The sequence below is a fragment of the Rattus norvegicus genome, chromosome X (genome assembly GCF_021556685.1).
Source record: "Rattus norvegicus strain SHRSP/BbbUtx chromosome X, alternate assembly SHRSP_T2T, whole genome shotgun sequence".
In the NCBI taxonomy this organism is placed as follows: domain Eukaryota; kingdom Metazoa; phylum Chordata; class Mammalia; order Rodentia; family Muridae; genus Rattus; species Rattus norvegicus.
Genome location: NC_141554.1, coordinates 17,358,723 through 17,369,497, shown reverse-complemented (window position 1 = coordinate 17,369,497; position 10,775 = coordinate 17,358,723). Strand labels below are relative to the sequence as shown.

Sequence of the window (10,775 nt, the reverse complement as noted above, 5' to 3'; positions counted from 1 at the left end):
AAATGCGTGACTGCCTGGAGCTAGAGTTGCAGGTGGCTGTGAACCTTCGGTGCTAATAACCCAACCTGGGTCCTTTGAAAGAGCAGCAATGTCATTTAATAGCTGAACCATCGCTCCAGTTCCTCAATGCCTCTTCAAAAACTTCTCTCAAGTCACATGTCAGGGTTCTGGGGCTTAGCACTTTAAATGTGTGTCCTAGAAGGACAGAAGATTCAGCCTGCCACCTCATGATGAGGGGCTAGGGAAATGAGATGGGAGTATACTAGGAAAAGAATGCTTTACTGAGCAGAGGATTATAAGTAACTAGGGCTCAAGACCCTCAGGGACCACAGAGAACATCTTTATGGAGCGTCTACTAGAGTGGTCCCACCAAAAAAATGAAGAGGCTGGGATCCTGGGTGTGCCTGCAGATTCCATAGTGGCTAAGAATTCCTCCTATCTGGATAGCTTCCTGGGATTTTCCCAGGCCAGCATACACACGCAGGATCAGAAAACACTCTTTAGCAAAAACATGAGAGGCCCCATGGATATACACATGAATCGTCTCCAAATTTCAAGATGATTGGCATCACTTTGAAAAGAGTGGTGATAAGGCTTTTATTTCCGGGTCTAAGATAGGTCAATTTAAAGATTACTAGAGAGAGCTGGGAAGAAAGCTCAGTGGTCAAACACTTCCTTTCCCCATGCAGTGACAAAATACCCAACAAAAGCAATGAAAAGGGTGTGGCTTTGTTTGGGCTCACAGTTTGAGGAGAGACAGTCCATCTACAGTGGCAGGAAAGCAGAGCAGCAGGTGTATGAGGCAGCTGGTCCAGTCCAGTTAGCCATCACACCTAGCACATGGATTCTGGCTGTCAGAACTGGATCATCCGCTGAGCTCCTCAGTTTACAGGCAGACAGCTGTGGAAGAGTAGAAGAGAGTAATCAGGAGCCTCCTCTAGGTCAAGGCTGGAGCCTGGCACTCCAGCTGCTTCTCTGCTCACTGGACAGGAGAGGCCCAGGATTTGCCAGTCTCTTTGCTGGGTAATGAGATCTCAGCTTGCCAGCAAATGCTAATGAACCTCACAGAAAAATCTCAGAACGGCTGTAGGCAGCCAAGGGCTCAGGAGCCCATCAGGAAAGCAAAACTAGCCACAAGACACGTGTAACTGAGCGGAATTCCAGATGGGGACATGTATGAACTGTGGGATCTTATCAAAAAGGCACCAGCTTCTTCTAGATCCCACAAAGGATCCTGACCCTCCAGGGGAGCAGGACATCACTAAAAGGAATATCTAATCCTCCCAAGAACCTTACTGATGTCACTGGCCCATTTTATGAGCGTGCAAGCCACTCACACATGTCATTTAAGATCTGTATCATTGGGTACATTAAGCACTTTATCTAGACATCGGTGTGATCACTCAGCTGAGGCCTGTGTTTTTTGAGGACCTGCAAGGCCAGCTCCAGAAGTGATATGTCACCTTTTCGTCTCCATGGGATGCTAGGGGCTCCTGGAACAGGCATGGCGTTTCAAGCTCACGTATCTCTCTCACTAGGACTCATGAAGTTTCTAGATGTTCCAAGAGGAATAGTCCCAGCAGTATGTCACGCAGAGCTGTTGCTGCCTAGGAACTGAAGCACGGCCAGGCAAAGGGCTGCAAGTCTGGGTCCTGAGGGATAGGAGCAAGGTGTACAGCCCCACACTGTTTACTCTTTGTGTCAGGACCGTGTGGGGACTGAGGTGGAAAGAATGGAATTCCAAGGTGGATTCCCAGTGAGCTTTTAGAATCTGTCTACCCAGACCTAGGAGTGGCAGGCAAGGCTACTGCCAGACAATATTTTCTTCTTCAGATGCTGCCATCCATCTGTCCGTGTACCATCTTTTATCTTACAAATACTTGAAAGTGCCTACTGTGTGCCAGGTGCTAAATCATTGCTCCCAACAGAGACATACACTCCAACAGGGATGACACAGACAATAACCACAGCCCAGGAGAAGGGCTGGTGATCCCTCAGCTGACACTAAGGAGGAAATTAAGCAGGGTAGGGCTCTGGAGGTGGGGGAAGGAAAAGAGAAAATGAAGAGAACAGCCCTGCAGATGACTGAAGAGAGAGAGAGTTTCAGGAAGAAAGACAAGCACAAAGGGCCTTAGGCCAGGAAGATCCAGGAAACATAACAGGCAAGCACTATTTTGTACATGCTTGCAGACCACAAGGAGGACCTGAGCCTACCTGGAGTAAGACAAAAGGCTATCAGAGTGCTTTAAACATGTGATATGATACGGCATCGATTCTTATAAACAGCCATGGTGCTACGCTAAGCCTGGAATGGGATATCAACAAAGAGAAGTGGGGAAACAGTGGGGGGGGGGGGTGGCGGCTATAGCCATTCAGGCTGAGCAAATAGAGTCTAGGCCAGAGGAGTATGTATGAGAAGGGCTGAGATTATTGTTAAGATGGACTCTCCAATACCAGCTGAACTGAATGTCGGGAATGAAAAAAAGTCACTGAGACGGCTCAGTGAGCCAAGGCCTTTGCTGCCAAGCCTGATGACCTGAATTGAATGCCTGGGATCCACATGGCAGAAGGAAAAACCAACTTCTGCAAGTTGTTTCCAGACCTCCACAGGCATGCCATGCTCCCACGTACATACACACGAGATAAGTAACTGTAAAATTAAAATTTTTAAATTGAACTTGGGTGAGAGAGAACTCAAAGACATCCTGAAGTTTGGAGACATAGCCATGGTGAAAGTGGCACAAGGGTCAGCTGTAGGGACACACCAGGGTTCTTATATCTCTGCGACATGTAGGTGGCAAGGCCAAGGAGGAAATGGGACATATAAGCCTGAGGGACATGGAACATACCCAGGCTAAAGTTTGACAGGACTGCCGTTAGTATCTATGAGTAGTTGGAGCTGTGGTGTAGGAACAGATCACAGGGGTTGGGGATTTAGCTCAGTGGTAGAGCACTTGCCTAGCAAGCGCAAGGTCCTGGGTTCGGTCCCCAGCTCCTGAAAAAAATGAAAGAAAGGAACAGATCACAAAGAGGCAGAACAACACAAAGAAGAGATCGAGGATTGGAAACCTAAGGGCCACCTCTGCAAGTCACGCTGTGACCACAAGCCTCAGGAAACTTTCACCTTGAAACCTGTTGAGCTCATTAGAATGAGTCAGCGAATAGCCACAGGCCTCAAGAGTCAGTAAGCCCAAAGTGGAGGTGGCCCAAGCTCTGAGGACAGAACAGTTGAGGAAAATCTCCACTGAAGGCCAAAAGCATCCTTGAATCTAAGAAGGGAAGCAGACAGTCTATGGTGGGAAACAAGACACTTTGTGCTGGGACGGGGCAGCTGGAGACAAGGGATTGGGTTGAATGCTGAAGCAGATGAGAATCAAGGCCCTCATACAAAGGACCCCTTCCCGCTTGACCACGGCTAGGTCCAAACAAATCCCCTGCACAGCAGCATCTGCCAGCCACATGTGTCTCTGAATGACCAAAAATTGACCCCCATCAATGGATTCTCACTGAACAAATTACAGTCTAGTAAGGTAGAAGCAATTCTGGAGAGCTGGAGAGCAGTCTCCTAGAAAGAGGGAACGCTGTTGAGGATTGGGGGCAGCAATGTGGGGCCTGCCCAGTGCCTGGCTGACCAGGTGTCACAGACACTGAGACAGAAGACAAGGAGAATTGGGCCTAGAGAGGTGGCACTTGACCTTGGCACTGGAAGCCTCACAACATTCTCGAGAGGGAATGACGGAGTCCAATGTATATTTAAAGAGCCCATTCAGACAGTGTGAAAAGGTTCAGGCAGGCAGCCCAGACGCCTGGCATGGGGATGCTGTGTACCCCACCCACCTCACCCCACATACACACAAGCAGGAACAGTCACACAGTCTCTTGCTTTCTGTATACAGCTGCTGGTGCCCCGGGTGCCCTAGGAGAGATTATTATAAAAGGGTCCGTGAGGAAGAAAGGTGCAGATGTCCTGATTCTTGGTCCTGCCTCGGATCCACCAAAGTCAAGTTTGTCAGGTAGCAAAAGTGTGCCAACAATGAAAACAAGAATAGCCTGAGTCTTTGGGAAAGTTTTGGTCCCCAAAGGACAGAAGGCCCACTCTTGGGGTCTCTACAGCTTGAAGGACCCTAGGTGTGCCTCTTTAGTGTGCCCCAACCCTGCTAAACTCAGAAGCCAAAGTACTGAAGCCTACTGGGTAAAGAAGAGAAACCCAGTAAACCGAGGCACAGTCACCCATGCCAAACATATAAAGGACATTTTTTTTTCTTTTTTAATTGAGACAGGGTCTGCCTGTGCTATCTAGCTGTCCTGTGCTGGGTTTAAAGGCATGAGCCACTATATGTGACTGGAAATTTTTGCCGAAAACCACGGGCATCTATCTCACTTGGGCCCATATGGTAACTAATTACAGGACAAAGGCCTCATAGCTCAGCCTATGTTTTGGGTCTCTTTCCTTTGTTTGGAGTCAAACCCCTGCTTGACTCTGCACACACATGCGAGTCACTCAACTCGTGTCTTTCTACCTGACCTATCACCCCATCCCCACCCCATTTCACTAAGTTTTGGGTTCCAGGCACAGCAGAGGCTCAAAGGTCAGACCCCCCCCCCTTTCCCGATGGGGGAATTATTGCTGAGGGTTAAGCTAGAAAGATCACCTGGCCTCGTGTGGGAGTGGCTCACCTTTAATCCCAGCACCAGAGAGGCAGAGGCAGGTCCATCTTGGTGAGGTCAAGGCCAGCTTGGTCAACATAACAAGTTCTAGGCCAGTCAGAGACTATCTCAAAAGGAAAAATGAAGGAAAGAAATAAACGAAGGTAGATCATTTTGTAGGAACTAGATTGCAGAGCCAATTGAGACAATGTCAGTCAGACCGCACCCTGATCTGAACTACTTAATTGTACCTTCCTCTTCTCTCCTCCTCCAATCTAATCTGTTTACTAATACCTGAAGCCCCAGTCAGGGCCGAGCCTGTACTACAGCACTCTGAAGACAAATGCAAGTGGATCTCTAATTCAAGTTCAGCCAGGACTGTAAAACAAGAACCTGTCTCAGAGCGAATAAGAAGCAAACCATGCTGGGAAGAGAAAGGCATTTTCTTCAGTAGTATAGCCATTGGTAAGTTGCTCTCGCTACTGCGATATCCCCTCAGCCTTGCTCCTGGGAGCAACCCAAAACACTAGGTCCCAACAACTACAACATAAAGACATTAAAGTAGAAACAAGGCTAGTTGAGAAGAGGAGGAAGGGATTCATCTGGGGTGGACGAGAAGTCCTTAGAGCGTGAATGTACCCAAAATGCATTCTGTACATACATTAAACTGTCATAACGAAGCCCATAAATATGTATAATGAACATTTCACAAAAATCTTTTACAATGAAGAAATAGTAAATACATTTTTTAAAAAATTAGTCTCTAATTCATGTCAGCATCAGAACTTGGGCTCACCAGACATCATTCTTTTTCTTCCCAGTGTGGTCACATTGAATAAATCTCTCTCTGCTTTTCACCAAAACTGCTGTCTGTAAATGGTACATTGGGACAGGTGGCCCAGCTGGGGCTCCTGCCCAAAATTCTAGCTACACACTCGATGCTGAAAACTTAGAGCCAGACTCTGGTCCTCCACTAGGCTAGTCCCTGTCACCAAGCACAAGACTCTCCTGTGTAGGCCTTCTGCTTACCATTCTCTGTTACTCTTTGCTTTCCACGAAGAAATCTCATCCTGATTCCGTTAAAGTCCTGGTGCCAGGGATGGGAGATTGAGGGGGTGGGGGATGGGGTGGGATGATGGTGGGATGACTCTGGTCTACACTGTAGGCCTTGGAAATTAATGAATTTACTCACCCCCCTCTGCAGCAGCTCCAAGCATCATTGGACCTGCCACGGTTGCCGGACTGAGAACTGAAAGCAAATTCAAGCAGGCACCCAGAAGCTGTCTCCCGGACTTCTCAATGACACTGACTGACCAGCCAGAGACTTCATTAAAGCCAATCAGTGGCCTTCGGTGGCTGCAAACCCATTAAACAGCAAACATAATCCATTCATACATAAAAATAAGGAAAGGGGAAAGAGTGAGATCCCACCGGATGTGTGTACATAAAAATCCAAGCAGAAACTAAGTGCTCTGACCCTGAGTAGCAGACACGAGAGAGGGGGAGAGACCTCCAGCCTCTTATATGACCACCCTCCAGCTGAAGAATTGTTCTAGAAACCTGGGAGCCATCTGGGGTTGTAGAAGCTGAGCAGAGAGAGAGCCAGGGAATTTAGGCCTACTTCAGTCATCCTAAGCCATGCTCCAGAGCTGGGTGTCCCTGGCAGCTGTGGACACTGGGACACTCCCAGAGCTTTGGAAACCGGAAGAAGACTGAGGGATTTAAATAGCTCAGGCAACAAGGACCCTGTTCCTTCCCATGGGAAACTGGTCTGCAAGCCAAGAACTCCCACCACGGGGACCTCTTCATGGCCCTGGACAGGACAAACAGCTTCCAGGCAAAAAGGTCATCAACTGGTGTGTGTGTGTGTGTGTGTGTGTGTGTGTGTGTGTGTGTGTGTGTGTGTGTTTCCAATCAGCAGGTAAAACAGTATTTTTTTATTCTCTGACATCTTTACACACACACACACACACACACACACACACACACACACACACACACACCCCAGAAGAATAAAGCTAGCTTCTTAAATTAGAAATCTGTTGTGTAATTAGTCCATTTTATCTTCTTTGAGTTGTTGCTGTTTTCCCTATGTGGCTTCCAGAAATGTCATTGGCTAGGCTTTAAAAGTAGGATTTGTTTTTTTTTTTCCTTCCAGAGAAAAATTCTATAAATATTTTCTCCCTTTTAGCATGTTTTAAATTTGAACGACATACTGTAAAGATAGCAGGAGTTATGAAAGTCTCTCTTGGCTGCCAGGGAAGTGCCTAGAGAAAAGGGACTCAAGAGAGAACTTATGCCTGGGGAGGTGATGTCTGGGCCCTCCCATAAGGGGCTCCAAGCCAGGATACCCCAGCCACCACCTCTGCTCACTACTGCTGGAGCTCCAGAAAGCCATCTCCGAGTAGACAGGAGAGGCATATTTGGGAAAATGCTACCTGCCAGTCGGTGGTGGTCAGAATTCCACCCTTAGTGATTCATACCTTTGGTAGGCTTTTAGGTTTCACAGAGGCATGACTTAGTGTTCCTCCATGTTGAATGTATGCCTTCATGTCAAGTGACAGCCAAAACCTGTGCAGAGGGCAGGAGGCATACAGTTCAGTGGTAGGGTGTGCTTAGCATGCATGGGACTCTAACTCTTACCACGTACATAAAGGAATTTCTCAGTTCAGGATCGCTTGTGGGGTACAAAATGACCCATGTGTACCTCCTTGAATAGGATAATACTTAAGTGAGGTGTGATGAATTACCACAGTATAATGCTACACTGTCATTTAAAAGAGTCTGATGACAGGACTGTTGCTCGGTAGGTAGAGCACTTGTCTAGTATGCACAAAGCCCTGTGCCAATCCCCAGCCATGCCTAAAACCCTGTCATTGTAGTTCATGCCTATAATCCCAGCACTCGGGAGAGGGAAGCAGGAGAATCAGAAGTTCAAGGTCACCCTCGGAAGTCATCCTAGGATACTGAGACAATTTATAGAATAATAAAGACACAATACAATGAGTGATTGGTATGTGTGTGTGGTGGAGTATGCTTGCCTACAAATACGTGAAGGCAAGAGGTCAGTGCTGGGTGCCTTTTTTGAGACAATGGGGCTCACTGAACCTGGAGCTAATCAGTTCTGCTAAACTGAGCATCCAGTAAACCCCTGGGCTCTGTATGTCTTCGCTCCCTGAAGCAATGGGGTTACAGACGCATTGTGCCTAGCTGGGTACTGGGAGCCAAACTCAGGTCCTCATGTTTGCATAGCAAGCACTTTGCCCATAGAGCCATCTCCCCAGCCTTTTCCATAGATAGATAGATAGATAGATAGATAGATAGATAGATAGATAGATAGATAGATAAAAGAATGCAACAGATCTGTGAGTCCTGATTCATGTACGAAACCATAAACCCTATAGATTTAGAGTGTTAAGTGGAAAAGCAGAATGTTGGGCATATTATGCTATGTTTTAGCATACCATCAATTTTGTCTTTATATATATTGATATAAATATTATGTATATTTATATCAAAACTGATAGCAGGGATGGCTTTCAAGAAAGGGAGCTGGAGAGATAGCTTAGTGATTTAAATAAGGGCTGCTCTTGCAGGGGACCCAAGTTAAGTCCCCAGCACCCATGTCAGGAGGTTCACAGCCACCTAGAACTTCAGCTCTAGGGGATTCAGTGACTCTGGCCTCTTAAGTACCTCCATTCAACTGCAAGTGTGCATGCACACGCACACACACACACACACACACACACACACACACACACACACGTACAAATCATTAAAAACTAATTTTTTTTCTTGGTGTAAGTCATATTCCTGCCATGCTGGCTGCATATGTGCTATCATTTGTGTGTTTTCAAACAAACACATTTGCAAATTATCTTTGGATGTTCTGGGGAACCATCCATGAGAAGTTTGAAGCTGGGCATGGTAGCACACACGTCTAATACCAGCACTCAAGAAATAGAAACAGGTATGTTTCTATGGTACGTTCAAGAGTATCCTAGGCTACCTAGTGAATTCAAGGCCAGCCCAAGCTCTTTAGGGAGGAGGGGGGAAGAGGACTGGTGAGATGATGACTGGGCAGGTAAAAACAATTGCTGCACAAGGCTAATAACCTCAACTCGCTCCAGAACCCATAATGGAAAGAGAGAACTGATTCTTGAAGGTTGGCCTCTAACCTCCACATGCACCCATAGCAAGCTTAAACACACACTGGTCTCTCTCTGTGTGCTCTCCTCTCTCTCTCTCTCTCTCTCTCTCTCTCTCTCTCTCTCTCTCTCACACACACACACACACACACACACACACACACACACACACACAAATAATAAAGAAAAAGTAGAGAAATTTGAAGCAGCATAGGGGCCATCTCTTGGCTCTAATATATTTCCTTGAAGAAACTTTACGTTTTCTTTGCCTTTTAAAAAACAGTATTTATTTTTCTCCTATTCTGGGCCAGCCTTGGGGGCAGCAGGAGGTTGTCTGTTTGTGACAGGATTTTATGTAGCTCCCCATGCAGCTAAGGATGCCTTTGAACTTCTTATTCTCCTGCCTTCACTCCCCAAGTGCTGGGGTCAGAGGTACGTGCCCCCAGATCTAGCTTAATGCGGTGCTGTGAACCAGAAAACCCAGGGCTTTGGGCATTCGAAGCTAACATTATGTCAAATGAACTCTATCCACAGACCTAATCAAAGAACCTGACATTTCTGAGGCAGTCCTTCCAGGCTGGGGTAGAACCCATCACACCCACTGCTGAAGCTGCAGGTCTGTGATCTGTCTGTCTGCCTACCTGTCTCAGAGTGCCTTTGAAGTAGACATTTGAGTCAGGTCTGGGCATGGCTGTGGAATTTGAGACCTCTGTTTCCCTATTTGTCAAATGAAAATCATACTAACATCTTTTCATCACGGTGGTACAAAGACGGAGTTAGATACCTGTCTGCCCGGCTCAAGATGGGCGCTAAGGATTGTGGTTGAGTGATGCATCTGGTGACCTGGGAGGACTTGATAGGTAAATACACTTGATGCTAACATTTTCAGACCCTGCTTCAAGGCAGACTGAGTGTACCCAACTACGCAGCCTCGGGTTCCCCACGGCTATTTGGGTGAGATGCTTCTCTAATGTCCCCACTTTACAGATCAAAAAGCCAGGGTCTGGAGAAGAATAATTCCTCAAATTCCTATCATGGAGCCAGCATTTGCACTCTGGTGTTGTTGTTTAGAGATGTAGCCCAAGCTAGCCTTGAACTGGCTATATTAGCTAACAGTGACCTTGAACTTCTGTCCTGTCTCAAACGTACACCACCATTCGCAGTTTCATGAATCCAGGGCTTCATCGCTGCTCCAAGCAGTCTAATAACTAAGCCACACCCCCAGCTCCTGCATTCACTTCCTTATACGTCCAAACTCATGCTGTCCAACAGTCTTGCTAGCCCGCCTGCTGGTAGGCCTCCTGGTGCCTCGGCACACAACAACATTGACCTTATGCCTGCCAGTTGTCTCTGCTTGTCCAACCAGAGTGTCACTTCCCTAAGTGCCAAGGAAATCTTGAGACCAAATGGGTCTGCAAGCTTTTCTGTCACCAAGGAAACAAATCTCTGTCCCATCTGTGCTGGGCCTGGCCAAGTGGTGACAGTCAGTCTTGGAGTCCTCTTGTCCATTGTCACATCACCTAGGTAGATAGTAAGTAGCCTTTCCCTCAACTTACACCTTTCCAGTGGCCTAGAATCAGCTCTCCTGGAAAGAAGGTCTAACAATCAGTATATGGACAGACCCTCCCAAGAAAGGCCTATCCACGTCCAATCTGTCCTCTCAGTGCCAGCTCGTCCAGTGTGTGTGATCCCATAGATAACTAGGCTCTAGAGCACAGTGTGGGAGGCAGGAGAAAGAGACACAGGAGGCAGAAGTGCCTGCCTCCTCCCCTGCCACATATACAGATAGTCTCTCTGGGGCCACAGAAGAGCACTGAGACTCCCTGGAGAAGCCCACAAAGCCAGTCAGGCGAAGGAACAGCCTTCTTAGGCAGCCTGGCAACCTGCCAAGAGCCAATGGCCCAGCACCACTGTCAGGAGACTCCTTTGGCTTGCCCAGGCAAATCCACAGAGGCAGGTCTCACTGCATATCCAGCAGAA

General features: G+C 47.3%; 1 long non-coding RNA gene across 2 annotated transcripts; it reads right to left on the bottom strand.

Moving 5' to 3' along the window:
- Positions 1 to 579: 579 nt before the first annotated feature.
- Positions 580 to 6,335, bottom strand: LOC147998145 (uncharacterized). Of its 2 annotated transcripts, none has more exons than XR_015646471.1 (3): positions 6,269 to 6,335; positions 5,840 to 6,003; positions 580 to 900 (listed from the first exon to the last, which is right to left on the bottom strand). It is a non-coding gene; the product is annotated as an uncharacterized LOC147998145 (long non-coding RNA). The 2 variants fall into 2 exon arrangements; XR_015646470.1 differs by having other exon boundaries at positions 585 to 900; positions 6,208 to 6,317.
- Between the last annotated feature and the right edge of the window lie 4,440 nt (positions 6,336 to 10,775).